The sequence below is a fragment of the Tachyglossus aculeatus genome, chromosome 5 (assembly GCF_015852505.1).
Source record: "Tachyglossus aculeatus isolate mTacAcu1 chromosome 5, mTacAcu1.pri, whole genome shotgun sequence".
Classification (NCBI taxonomy): Eukaryota; Metazoa; Chordata; class Mammalia; order Monotremata; family Tachyglossidae; genus Tachyglossus; species Tachyglossus aculeatus.
The window spans coordinates 27,309,216-27,319,905 of NC_052070.1; the positions used below are offsets into that span (position 1 = coordinate 27,309,216).

Sequence of the window (10,690 nt, forward strand, 5' to 3'; positions counted from 1 at the left end):
ATAGAACACTTGTCTTATGCTGTCAAGTTGTCTCCGACCCATAGCAAAGCCGTGGATGCATCTCTCCCAGAACGCCCCAACTCCATCTGCAATCGTTCTGGTAGTGTATCCATAGAGTTTTCTTGGGAAAAATATGGAAGTGGTTTACCATTGCCTCCTTCCGTTCAGTACACTTGAATATCCACCCTTTATTCTCTCCCATGCTGCTGTTGCCCAGCACACGTGAGTTTTGACTTGTAGCAGATTGCCTTCCACTCGCCAGCCACTGCCCAAGCTAGGAATGGAATGGGTATGCCTCTGCTTGACTCCCCTCCCATAGTCGAGACTGGTAGAGGACTGGGAACTCTCCAGATGAGACCCTGAGAGGGGATATAGTATACAGGCCTCTGTAATTCCTTATAAAGGCTTTGTGTCTGATGTGAAGCCTGATGCTAAATTAGCATCAAGCTCCGTCTGTCTCCCAGGGGACATACTCCCTTCTTGTTTACTACCTCTTTGTCTCTCCTTGAATCACTAGTTAAAGTGCTCCTTAGGTAACGGAATTCAGTGCCAGTGTTAACTCTTTGTGATTGATGGGTGGATGGTAATATCACCATTTCCCTTCACAATAATAAATATTTCACCATTAGAATACAGATTAAATCCAACTATTTTCTTAAGGCCTAAAGAATAAAACAGCACAGTATAAGCGAATGGCATGGACATTATTGCAAGTTAAAAAAATAAGCAAATGTTACTTCTCCATATTATTCTATATTGGAAAAAATGCACAGTAAAAATAAATTTTTTTGCTTCCTGTTCTGGCCTCTTTATGACCAGCTCTTCAACTGAGAGAGAATGAGGATTTTCTTTGCAAGATGAAATGTCAAGGTGAGTTTGTTCAAAGCATTCCAATTCCTAGGTTTAACCATGATCTACAACCGCATTTGAGTCTCTTATGGTAATTTCTACATTGAGTCTCATATAGTTCGGCCAGGCCCATTCATTCACCCTATTCATTCAACATTTATGAAATACTGTAGATGTTGCCTTGTAGAAGGGTTATATAATAATGATGATGGCAATTGTAAGAAACTTACTTTGTGCCAAACACTGTAAAGGTAATAATAATGATAGCTGTGATATTTGTTAAGCCCTTATCATGTGCCAAGCACTGTGTTAAGCACTGGGGTAGATACAAATAATCAGGTCCCATATGGGGCTCACAATATAAGTGAGAAAACAGGTATTGAATCCCTATTTTGAAAATGAGGGAATTGAGGAACCGAGAATTTAAGTGACTCGTCCAAGGACATATAGCAGCAATGTCCTAAGCATTGGGGAAGAAAAAATATAATCAAGGTGGACACAGTCCCTGTTCCACGTGACACTCACATTCCAGCTAGGAAAGAGTAAGATTAACCTCCATTTCACACACGAGGAAACTGAGGCATAGATAAATTGGGCAAGTCACTTCATTCATTCAATACAATTTAATGAATGAATGAATACACTACGTGACTTGCCCATGGCAGAGCCAGGATGAGAAGTCAAATCCTCTGATTCCAGGCCTGTGGTCTTTCCATTATCCCACCCAGCAAGAGTAAAGGAGTTTTGAAGGAGCTAAAAGGAGAAATCCCCCCCCCCCCCCCATTTCCTTCAGAGGAGGTGTCTGTGGCAGAAATGATTTTGAGCAGAAAGATGTCCCAGCAACCAGCTCTATTTGCCAAGCTCAGTGAACAGCAAACAGACTCAAGGGAGTGAAGGAAAACATCACTGAGCAAATTTAAAACCTCTCCTTGCTTTGGCTCTCCTCCCTGGTTCAGTTGATCTGAGGTTACTGTTAGGTCAAATTCCAAGGGCCCAGGAGACAGGATGGGCAATTGCCATTGTCAGTGAAAACTGAAAATGTGTGTGTTGAGTGGCAGAGTGCTTGCGGTGTTCTCTTTCACTTAGCCATAAGGCCTGGGCAGTTTATCGGACAAGCTAAATTGTACTGTTCAATTAAACCTCCCTTGAGGGAAAAATGGTCCCTCTGGAGCGTTCGTTTTAGAACAGATGAAATTTCAATATGTATGAATTGACTGACTTTATTAGGCTGTTTGTTTCTCCACGTAATTGGGTGGGGGAGCAACGTCTCTGCTCCCGTCGCTCCCTCAGGAATGCTTCCCCTCAAGGACAAATGCAGCCACGTGGCCCTGGAGAGTTGTCTCCCTCAGTCGAATGTAAGCTCCTTGTGGGCAGGGAATAATAATGATAATAATTGTAGTATTTGTTAAGTGCTTACTATGTGCCAGGCACTTTACCACGTGCTGGGGCGGATACCAGCAGAATTGGGTTGGACACAGTCCCTGTCCCGCGTGGAGCTCACAGTCTTAATCCCCATTTTCCAGATGAAGTTACTGAGGCACAGAGAAGTGAATTGACTTGTCCAAGGCCACACCGCCGACAAGTTGTGGAGCTCAGATTAAAATCCATGACCTTCGGACTCCTTGGCCCGTGCTCTAAGTATTTACCAACTCTGTGTGATTGGACTCGCCCAAGTACTTAGTACAGTGCTCCGCACACAGTCAGTGCTCCATAAATGCCATTGATTGATTGAGACAGTGTGAAACATATTCATCTTTCCTCTACGCTACTAAATTTATTCTCCTGCATAAAGCACAGGGTTTGAAGTCAGAGGTCGTGGGTTCAAATAACGACTCCGTCAATTGTCAGCTGTGTGACTTTGGGCAAGTCACTTAACTTCTCTGTGCCTCAGTTCCCTCATCTGTAAAATGGGGATTAAGATTGTGAGCCCCACGTGGGACAACCTGATCACTTTGTATCCCCCCAGTGCTTAGAACAGTGCTTTGCACATAGTAAGTGTTTAACAAATGCCACCATTATTATTATTATTATTTATTATTATTATTATCTAGATTGCAAGAGACTTGTGGGCAGGGACCGTGTCTACCAACTCTGTTGCATCATACACTCCCCAGTGCTTAGATCAATGCTCTCTGCACATAGTAAGCTCTCAATAAATACTACTGATTGAGAGAGTGAAAAATAACTATGTTACATCTACTGAACTATGATTACTCTCCAGTGATCCAATCAAGATTACAAGAGCCTTGCAGGTAGGGAACTTGTCTACAAACTCTGTTGTAGTCTACTCTCCCAAATGCTTAGTATAATGTTCTGCCCAGAGTAAGCTCTCAATAAGTATCGTTAATTGATTTGAGGACAAGGAACTTGCTTAATCACTCTATTCTACTCTCCTCAACATTATATAATAATGCTTATAATGGTATTCTTTAAGGGCTTACTATGTGCTAAGCGCTGGGGTAGCTACAAATAAATCAGCATAGACATTGTCCCCCATGCAGCTCACAGTCTTAATCCCCATTTTACAGATGAGGAAACTGAGGCACAGAAACGTCAAGTGACAGCACAGCAGACATGTGGCAGAGCTGGGATTAGAACCCAAGTCCTTCTGATTCCCAGGCATGAGTTCTATCCATTAAGCTACGCTGATTCCATATACTGTGTTTGGCACACTGTAAGCTCTCAGTAGATAGCACTGACAGACATTACTTATACCTGTATATATGTATATATGTTTGTACATATTTATTACTCTATTTATTTTACTTGTACATATCTATTCTATTTATTTTATTTTGTTAATACGTTTGGTTTTGTTCTCTGTCTCCCCCTTCTAGTGAGCCCACTGTTGGGTAGGGACTGTCTCTATATGTTGCCAACTTGTACTTCCCAAGCGCTTAGTACAGTGCTGTTCACACAGTAAGTGCTCAATAAATATGATTGACTTATTGATTGATTATCTTGTTCTCAAAGCCACTGCTATGAAGGGGTGAATGCCTGATGGGATTGACCCTGCACAGCTAATGGTTTCTGACTGAAGAACCACCGAGGGAATCTCACATGTGGATCCGCTCAGTGGGAAATCTGAAACATAGGGGGCAAAAACTGCAACAACCACTGAGGCAACAGCCCTGGAGCTATTAAATTGTTATATTGTACTCTCCCAAGTGCTTTGTACAGTCCTCTGCACACAATAAGCCTTCAGTCAATATGATTCATTGAGGAGCTGCTGCATTGTGGAGTTGAGACACTGCCTCGGCATTGTACTGCACTCGATTTGACTGTAAACAAATTTTGTACATACAAATTTTGTACATAAAAACATCAGGAGAGGTTTGCAGTGTGCTGGGCCTTGGCCCAGTTGCCTCCTCACTGCATGCCGTGCTCCAGTGGGAGCATCACTGGCAGGACCAGAGAGTAATAGTGGCACTGCCCAAATCACCAGCACTATATTCAACTCAATCAGGCAAGCTGTAAGCCCCAGCATCTTTTTATAACTGGGCTAAGCTGATCCATCATTTACTATAGTAAACTCTGGACTGATTCAGGTGTAGTCACCCTCTGGACTGGGTTCCTATCAGCTTTCCCCTGCAATTATAATAAAAAGAGAAAGGAAAATTTTTGACAGAATAACATACATTTAGGAAAGCAATGCTCGCAAGCTTTGCGAAATTTACCTGTTTTTAAGTATGTTATGCCTAACACCACTCAGAATGGCCCCTTAAATAGTTAAATTTCTGTTATGATCTTGAATCATCCTTGCTGGAACTAACACTCTGAGGAAAACTTTAGAGAGGACATGAGCTATTTCGGTCATAGTAACAAAAACAAGATCGAGCCTCAAACCCATTAGAGACACAACCACCCTGTTTTCCTATGAGCTTTTATTAACATCAGATTGGATGGAAACAACTGCAGATATACCACAGTCCTGGCTTCTAAATCATTTTAAGGCAGTTCTTGGTTTTGCCCTTCAAATAGTGTGCTTTCTGAATTCCTTAGGTTCTTTTTTCCATATCCTGCCATAAATATGCAATAATGCGCTTTACAAGCCTCTTGATTTTTCATAATAAAACAGGAAAAAACAGTGAATTTTCCATTAACTTCTTTTGCATGAGGATCCAGTTTGAACTGGTTGATTTCAGCAGTTGTATTTGCCACTTCATTTTTCATGACGTGGAACAAACAGTAACAAAAAAACTTGGCATTTGACATTTGACATGCGAATTGCTTTGGCTTTATATGAGTGTGAGTTTTTGTTCCAGGGGCTTTGTAAGTGTATTTCTGGGTGCAAAACAGTTCCCAAGCAGTTAGGGGAAACAGTGTCTGAAGAACCTAGAGAGGCCAAAGACTAATTCCTTCATAGCTGTGGAGAATAGAAACATTTCAGTGTGCTTTTGTTGGAGTTTTGTTTCCACAAACCCATGGCACTGTTCTATGAAGTCACTCAAGGAGCAAGATTATTGCCAGAGAATATTATTTTCTATGCCTTGTTCTTTCCACATCAAAACCACAATTATTCTCTCTCTCTCACACAAACACAAAAATGAGTATTCAGGATGTCTCACATGGGGCTCACAGTCTTAGTCCTCATTTTACAGATGAGGCAACTGAGGCAAAGAAGAGTTAAAGTGACTTGTCCAAAGTCACACAGCTGACAAGTAGAGGAACCAGAATCAGAACCCATGACCTCTGCCTCCCAAGCCTGTGCTCTTTCCACTAAACCACGCTGTTTCTCTGTTCCATTCCGTTCTGTTCTTCCTTGCTCCACAGTATTTAGGCTTATATCTGTTATTGTTTACTGATATTAATGTCTGTCTCCCACCCTCTAGACTGTAAGCTCATTGTCAGCAGGGAATGTCACTGTTTTTTTGTTGCATTGTACTCTCCGAAGTGCTTAGTATAGTGCTCTACACTCAGTCAGCTCTCAATAAATATGATTGAATGAATGAATGATCTGCATCAAGCAAGCTTGCGCAGTCAGCTGAGGACTTTCCCCTTCAGAGACCTGTCAGTAGATAATACTTTGAATTTTTAGAACACTCTTGTTTTACTAAAAGCACTTACCTAGCTCATATTATCCTCATGATACCCACAAGAGATAGAGGAGGTATTATTTTGCACATGAAGAAACTAAAACAGAAAGATTAAGCAACTACCAAGATCACACAGCAGCCCAGTTCCAGAACTCCCAGAGCTATGCTTGGTCCATTAGCCCTCCTTGCCTTTTAATCCTTTCTGTTCAGCGTTGCTGGGTCAGTCGTGACACGGGATAACAAGGGAGAGTCCAGAGGCTCTCAGGTACAGATTTAGAGTCTCTCAAGTCCCATTCTACCTCTCCCAGCACTGTCGAGACTAAAGCCAAAGCAGACTGTGTAGAAAAACAACATGGAGTGCCATGATGGGCTGGCAAGTCCTCCTTGCACATCCTAATTCCCAGGGGGTAGTCATTCTTCAGAACTGCTGTCTTTATTTCCCTCTTCCCTGAACCACTATCTACTATGTCCCCGCAGGGAGGCTGTCATAGTTATTGCAGTGAAAGCTCTTTAAATGTGAACCCAGAGGACTGAGAAATCATTTTCCGAAATAACTAGCTCGCAGTTTCGTCTGGCCCATTCGACATGAAGCTCCTACACCATCCACACCTTAATCCCGCCTTCTTCTGTGGCTGCCCTCCCCCTGTACTGCATTCCCTCAGAGTTTCATACTCAGAGTCTCCTAAAAACTGAATCAAAGGGAATAAGTAATGCTATTCAATCTCCAACAGGCCTTCTGCCAGGTTCCCACCAAGATCCCTTCAAGCTCTGGCTTGACTTTTCCGGTCACTATAGCTAGTGATTTTTCCCTCTCAGGCCGGGCAGACACGCAGGGCAAAGTTGATAGTTGTTGTCTTCAGAGAGGATCGGGTCTGCTTGGGGGAACGAGCTCAGGCCACATTTCCTCAACCTCGTTTACCCCACTCCTCCCTCAGAGAACCAAAATCAGAACAAAGGGAGAAACTCAACAGGCAGCCAGCACCTGGCATGGAATGGATTATTCATTCCATATCCATGAGAGAAGACACGATTATGTGGCTCCGTGGCTCTTGTTCAATGTCAAAGAGAGTGTGGAAGCAATAGTGTGGTAATAGGCTCCAGACCAATACAGTGTTGTTCAACCTTCTCTATCACTGAGAGACCTGGACCCTACACAAGTGACACATCTGGCTCCTGGCTCACTTACAGGGCATTCTAGATCAATCAACCCAGGGTACTTATTGAGCGCTTACTCTGTGCAGAGCATTGTATTGCACTAAATGCTTGGAAGAGTGCAAGAATCAGTAGACAGGATTCCTGTCTTCAGGAGCTTACAGCCTATGGCAATTTGGAGTCAGCCTTCTAGTATCAAAACTAGGCTCAACTAAACACAGCCTTGCTGGGAAGGAAATAAGAAGAGGAGAATGATTGCCAGCAGGATACCCAAACAGCTCCTGAATGAGGTGGAGAAATTGGGAAACTGAAAGCAGGGAGGGCAGAGGAAGCACTTTTAAGGATATGGGAAAACAAAGTCTCAGACAATGTTGTGCCCCAGCTGAAAATTGGGAGTCAGCTGCTAAGGACTTGCATTGCATGGCATTGATGGGAGTGGTTCTCTATTTTTTTAAATGGTATTCTTAAAGCACTTACTATGTGCCAGGCACTGTACTGAGCACTGGGGTAGATACCAGCTAGCCAGGTTGTACGTAATCCCTGCAACACATGGGGCTCACAGTCTTTATCCCCATTTTATAGTTGAGGTAACAGGCACCGAGAAATTAAGTGTCTTGCCCAAAATAACACAGCACGGAAGTGACAGAGCAGAGATTAGAACCCAGGTCCTTCTAGCTCCCCTGCATGTTCTCTACCCACTAAGCTGGGCTGCTTTTCCCTTTGAGAAATAGGGACAAGGAAACAAAGGAGACCAGACCACAGAGTACAGAGTATTGTACTAAGTTTTTGGGAGAGCATGATATAGGTAAAAAATATATGGTCTCTGTCCTCTGGAATTCATATTGTAATAGGGAAGACAAACCAAAATGATTTGCAGATAGGAATGGAAAATCTAGATGTAGCTGGGTACAAGAAGGGAAAAATGAATAGGTGAATGTGTAAGTCCATAAATGAGTACATAAATCAAAATGGACCTAAGCAGTCCCTTTAGACTGTAAGCTTTTATTCTTAGAGCAACATGGCTCAGTGGAAAGAGCATGGGCTATGGAGTCAGAGGTCATGGGGTCAAATCCCGGCTCCACCACTTGTCAGCTGTGTGACTTTAGGCAAGTCACTTAACTTCTCTGTTCTCAGTTACCTTATCTGTAAAATGGGGATTAAGATTGTGAGCCCCCCGTGGGACAACCTGATCACCTTGCAACCTCCCCAGCGCTTTGAACAGTGCTTTGCACATAGTAAGTGCTTAATAAATGCCATCATTATATTATTATTATTATTAAACTGTAATGTCCTTTTGGGCAGGGGACATACATATCAATCCATTACATTTAACTCCCCCAAGTGCTTAGATCAGTGCTCTGCATGCTGTAAGTGTTCAATAAATATTGTTTGATTATTGATTGCAAGTGGCTGTGAGTGAATGATTTTTCTATCAGGGACACTGGATGAGTCTGACATTTCAATACTGAAAACCTGCACAGAGAATGGATTGCATGGCTGACATGGCTAGGGGCTTAGACATCACCACTTGAACTCTTTCTTCTTTGCTACTCTGTTACCTGCTGGGATACTGAGAACTTATAACATCCATTGAACACTTTAGGAGTGCAGAGCATTGTAATAAGTGTTGGGAGAGAATACCCAGGTGGAAATACCCAGGTATTAACGGTCCCTGTCCCTAAGGGGGCTGAGCTCAGTGAGCATTTAGGCAGGCAAGGGTGCAACGCACTATGAAGTTCATGACAAAGTTTTACATGGGGAGGACCCAACTATAGCTAAAGTGTTCACAGCCCTGAGCAGAATCTGAGCCAAAATACCATGACGTCCCAGTCTGCCTGGAAGCTGGGGTCTTCTCCTCTCAGGAATGAGAGAGAAATGGAGAGCAACACAGAGAGAGAGAGACAGACAGACAGAGACAGAGACTGAGAGATTTTTCAGGATTCCTCCTCTGCCTGTCCTCATTTTGGAATGTCTTTGATGAGTATTTGGTCAGAAATATTCAGCACTGTTGGAATAGCCCCAATAGGCAAACTCAAGCCTAGAACCCAGTTCCTGTGACTCCCAAAACAGTGCTCTTTCTGCTGACCCAAAACAAATGGTCAGCTGTGACTACAGAAGTGCTGAGGGGTTAGTTGGGTGGATATGACCTGGGGAAAAAAAAAATGTATGAGAGGATATTGTTACCAGGCCTGGGTGACCCCCACTCAATGTCGAGGGAGGCAGGGGCCAACTTCCTGAGCTAGCTATCAGGCCAAGCCCAGGATCCCAGATGGGAGCATGTCTGCGTCAGACAGGGAGAAGAGGAGATGGAGAAAGAGGAGGAGCAGGAGGAGAGTGAGAGATTGCAGCTTTCCTGCAAGGTCTGTGATGCAGGTGTGCAGTGTTAATAGGGGGAGTGGGAGAAGAGAGGGAAAGTTGGTTTCTCCAGAGTCTGTGATACAAGCAGTGACATGTAGGATGAAGGGTCTGGGACCTGCTGGGGAGCAAGGGTGGGCCCTCACCCTGTGGCAAGCTCAGTCTGTCATGGGGATGGTATCCCCTGCCCCCTTTCCTTGGAAATCAGAGCCCTGCTTCCAGCATCCCTTCATCTCCTTCTCCCCTGTGCATCCTGGAGTGGCATGTAGAGCTTGGTCCAACGGTTATGGATTCCCCTTTCCCCTCCCGCTCCCCAGTGATCAAAATCCCATGGAGGCAGGGAGCCGGACTCCCCTCCCTATCTCCGCCCCCAATCCTCCTGGTCTGGAGTCTGGTGGGGGTCCAACCCTGCCACCTCACCTCCACCCAGCACTTGACAAGCCCCAGAGCACAGACACATAGTGTCTGTGAACCCAGGATGCCGGTTCCCTGGGTGCTCCACCCAGAGGAGTGGACTCTGATGGTGTGGCCCCTGACTGGCTGAGGGAATGGATTGCTGGCCCAGCATTTAATGGAAGGCCCCAGTGGATTTGTGCCAGTATGACCTGGGGAGGAAACATGTAAAAACCAAAGCAATTCGAGGCCAGAATTGCAGGCAACATATGCTCACCACCTCAAGTGCTTACCACAGTGCTCTGCAAACAGTTAAGCACTCAATACTGACTGACCTGTACTTCATGGACAGGTGCTGGAGCCTTCCGGAAGAGAGTGAGAACAAAGCTGCTTGGACAGTGGTAGCAAACGTCCTGGAGACGGTGGGATTCGCCTAAGCTTCAAAGATGGGGAGAGCTGTGGTCAGGTGGATTTGAAGTGGGTGGGAGCTGCTGGCAGGATGAAGAGAGCTAGGGTAAGGGGCCAAACGTTGGGAGAAGTGAGAGCGAGGGACATTGAGAACATTCAATAGAGAAAAGTAGAGTGTGGGCTAGGGAGCTGTTGGTAAAGAGAACAGATAGGTAAGAAAAAAAGAACTCAGAGGTTCTTGAAGCCAGACAGGAGTTTTTCTTGAGGTGGAAGGAAATGAAGTTTATCTTGCCACTGACCCCTAGACTGTGTTCTTACTTAGAGCTGGGCCTTCCTCTCCTGTCATTTTTAGCAGTCCACCACCTTCAAAGCCCTCCTAAAATCACATCTCCTCCCTGAGGCTTTTTCTAAGGCCTATTTTACCTCCTCCCTCGCATTCTCTCTTTCACTCTTGCACTTGGTTCTTGCATCCCTTAAGCACTTGATATTCACCGCAC

General features: G+C 44.4%; 1 non-coding gene across 1 annotated transcript; it reads right to left on the reverse strand.

Annotated features, from left to right (window-relative positions):
* Window positions 1-232: 232 nt before the first annotated feature.
* LOC119929095 lies at window positions 233-369 on the reverse strand. The gene has a single exon (XR_005451236.1). It is a non-coding gene; the product is annotated as a small nucleolar RNA SNORA7 (small nucleolar RNA).
* Window positions 370-10,690: the final 10,321 nt, after the last annotated feature.